This window comes from Carlito syrichta, unplaced genomic scaffold (assembly GCF_000164805.1).
Source record: "Carlito syrichta isolate Samal-C Ts95f unplaced genomic scaffold, Tarsius_syrichta-2.0.1 Scaffold308093, whole genome shotgun sequence".
Taxonomy (NCBI): domain Eukaryota; kingdom Metazoa; phylum Chordata; class Mammalia; order Primates; family Tarsiidae; genus Carlito; species Carlito syrichta.
Window position 1 is genome coordinate 165,268 of NW_007252189.1, and position 3,390 is coordinate 168,657.

The 3,390-nt window shown below is 38.7% G+C and overlaps 1 protein-coding gene across 1 annotated transcript in view; it reads right to left on the reverse strand.

Moving 5' to 3' along the window:
• Nucleotides 1-3,390, reverse strand: part of HK2 (hexokinase 2) — a 70,854-nt gene that overhangs the window by 8,249 nt on the left and 59,215 nt on the right. The gene's annotated exons all lie outside the window — the stretch shown is intronic.

Genomic DNA, 3,390 nt, shown 5'->3' on the forward strand with positions numbered 1-3,390 from the left:
TCCTTTGTTATGGGATTTTAAGATTATCATATGAAAAGGGTTTAAGGCAATCATTGATTAAGTTTTCATGGATTAAGGTTTCTGGTGGGTAGGGGACCCCCCTCCCACATCTGACTTTGTATATAAAAGACCCGTTGTAATTCCCAACGACACACATAGCTTCTGCACTAGACTAGAATTCAGTCTCTTTCTTTCTCTCTCTTCTTAACCCCAATCGCCGATGACATCTCCACCTTTGGGGTACCCTGAACCCGGCTGGAGCTGGTCCCCGGCATGGAAGGATATACACTGGTGTGTTATGTTTTTATTTCCCTGTTAATTGCATTACTGAATTTTTCAATATTGTTGAGTGGTTACAATTTTCAAAGGAAAATATGTTTTTAAATGTTCATTCATACCACCAGTATTTTCTTGTGTCACTGAAATTTCTTCCAAAACTCTAGGCGATAAACGGCTCATAATTTATCTAAGTATACATGACTGTTGAACACGTTTGTTTCTAATAGATTTGTTGCAATAAGTCATGTTCCACTAAATATCACATAAATATCTATCCACATGTTTGAAAATTCCCTTTGCCAAGCTGATACAAATGTGAAGGCTTTGAAAACCTAATGCATCCACACTGAAAAAAATAACGTGATGGAGAAAGGAATTGGAAAAGCTTAAAGAAATCCTAGACCTAACACTGGATAAACGGTTAATATGTGTTGAGAAATACTAGACTAACTCAGGTTTTTATTGTAGGAGTTCCTAAAACCTTTATAGCAATACATATGGGGAACTTAAACTCTCAGAGAGGGAGAAGGAGGAATTTACAAAACTCAGTTGGGCAAGTCGAGGTCTGTGTTCCAAGGACCCTGTGGGAAATGCTGGCCTTTCCTTGTCCCTGGGGTGGGCTTCTCTGTGCTGGCCCAGCTATTCCCGTGACCTGTCCCACCTACACACCCTCCTGCACACTGGCCAGGCCTGTCCACCTTTTCTCCCCATTGACTCATTCTTCTGACTTCTCCCAAGTACTCCTCACATCCTCCAGGTATGTGCCCAGATAAATATCTCAATGTGGGGTCCTGGTGGCTTCAGTGTCCCACCAGAACCACATTCCAAACACCAGCTCTTATATCTAAGACAGAAACCACGCCTTTTGGACCTGGCAACTGCGTCCACAGCAGACTGCACACTTGCAGTACGCACCTGGGCTTCTACAAGGCAGTGACACAGAGACACAACTGCTTGGATATCCTGACATCCAATATAGATGGCTACCACACACCAGCCCAGACCCAAGTGCTGCCTACCCAGTCCTCTTCTGCTTCTCAAGATACCTACATCCAGAACATCTGGGAATGCCAGGTCTTCGCCCACCTGCTTCATTCATCCAAGGCAAGAAGAAGGGGAAAGAGAAGCAAAGGTGAGGCTCAAGAAGAGCCAGGGCATCCAAATAACAGGAGACCAGAATTCAAATTGTGACTTGGCCACTCCCAAGCTATATGACCTGGAGCAAGATACCCAACATCTCTGTTGGACTTATTTTCCTTTTGTAAAATGGGTATACAAACACCTATCGTATATATGATTGCTGTGAGGGTTACATGAGATAATGCACACAGGAAGCCTAACACAGTACCTGGCATCAGGTAAGTGCTTAAGAAATGTTAGTTTGATCGGAGTATATTCCCAGAAGGGGGATTGCAGTGTCCTTTGGAAGGCCAATTTTTAGAACTTTTAGGAATCGCCACACTGGTTTCCACAGAGGCTGTACTAGTTTACACTGCCACCAACAGTGTAGAAGTGTTCCCTTTTCACCACATCCTCTCCAGCATCTGTTATTTTTTGAGTTATTGATGATGGTCATTTGACTGGAGTTAAGTGGTATCTCAGTGTAGTTTTAATTTGCCTCTCTTTGATGACTAGTAAGGCTGAACTTTTTTTTCATGTATCTGTTGGCTGTTCATATGTCTTCTTTTGATAACTGTCTATTCATATCTTTAAAAAAGACACCTGCACACATGTGTTTATCGCAGTATTGTTCACAATAGCAAGAACATGGAACCAACCATGCTGCCCATCAAAAGAGGACTGGATTAAAAAAAATGTGGTACATATACACAATGGAATATTATGCAACCATAAAGAACAAAATCATGAACTTCACACCAATCTGGATGGACTTAGAGTCTATAATACTGAGTGATCTTTCACAGAAACAGAGAACTGAGTATCACATGTTCTCACTCATAAGTGAACCATAAACAACTACCATAATACTTTAAGAAAAGTATTGACAATAGTGGGAAACTGCAGGACAAGGGGTAGGTGGGAATGATAGTAGTCGAAATCTTCCTGGGGAAGAGGGGGCACAACTCGTCAACAAGGGTACCTGCACAATGAATATTTGTATACTTCACCCTGAATAGTACCTCACAATTTTAAAATAAATAATAAAAAAGGAGAGAAAAATAGGGGCTTAATTAAACCAATCATGATACATTTGCATAATAAAATACTAGGTAGTTGCAAATTAATATTATATTTATTTATACGATAAATATTTACAGAATCCTAAAGGAAAACTTCACCCTCAACATGTATATATAATATGTCACATTTTAATTTTAAATATGCATATACATATTACATATATATCTACAAAGAGCAAAAGCTACATCAGCAATAATTTTCTCAGTCACTGAAAATGTGTGGTTCTTTTCTTCTAGATTCTTAACCAGATCAAGAATCTGTGCATTTTAATGACTGATTAGTTTTTTTTCAAAACTGTTGGTATGAGTTTATTTTATTTTTGCAAATGTATAAAATGTGACTGTTATTAAAAAGGTCATTGATTTTGAGCACAGTAATATTACTTAGAGTAACTTATTCTAATGAAATAATCAATGATGACCACAGTGATGTATGTGCAAGTGGTTTGAGAAATTTGAAGGCTGATTTGAAAAAAGACTTACCATGAGTTGGCAGTAAAACACACAACATTTATTGGGCAATGCTTTGACACTGTGGGAATCACCATAATCACCCTAGGAATCTGTGCAGAGATTATAGTCTTTGAGTTCACTACTAAGAAGGTGAGGAAGAGAAGAAAACTCCCAGGAGATAGGAGTATGGGAGAGAGAGCTTTACATGTCTAGTTGATATTACTCAGCAGCATGATACAGTCATTGGGTCACAAAATTCCAAAGAGTAGCAATGACTTGCAGTCTTTATTTTCTGAGGCTTATCTTATTTATGGCTAGGAGATGTTTGGTGCATTTGTATAAGTTATGAAAAGAAGACAGATTCTACATCGCTAAAAATCTGTTAATTTGGAGCTATGATTAAAACAATTGGATGGTAAAAATTTGATTTGGTGATTGTGTTTTTGAACTAGTCAGT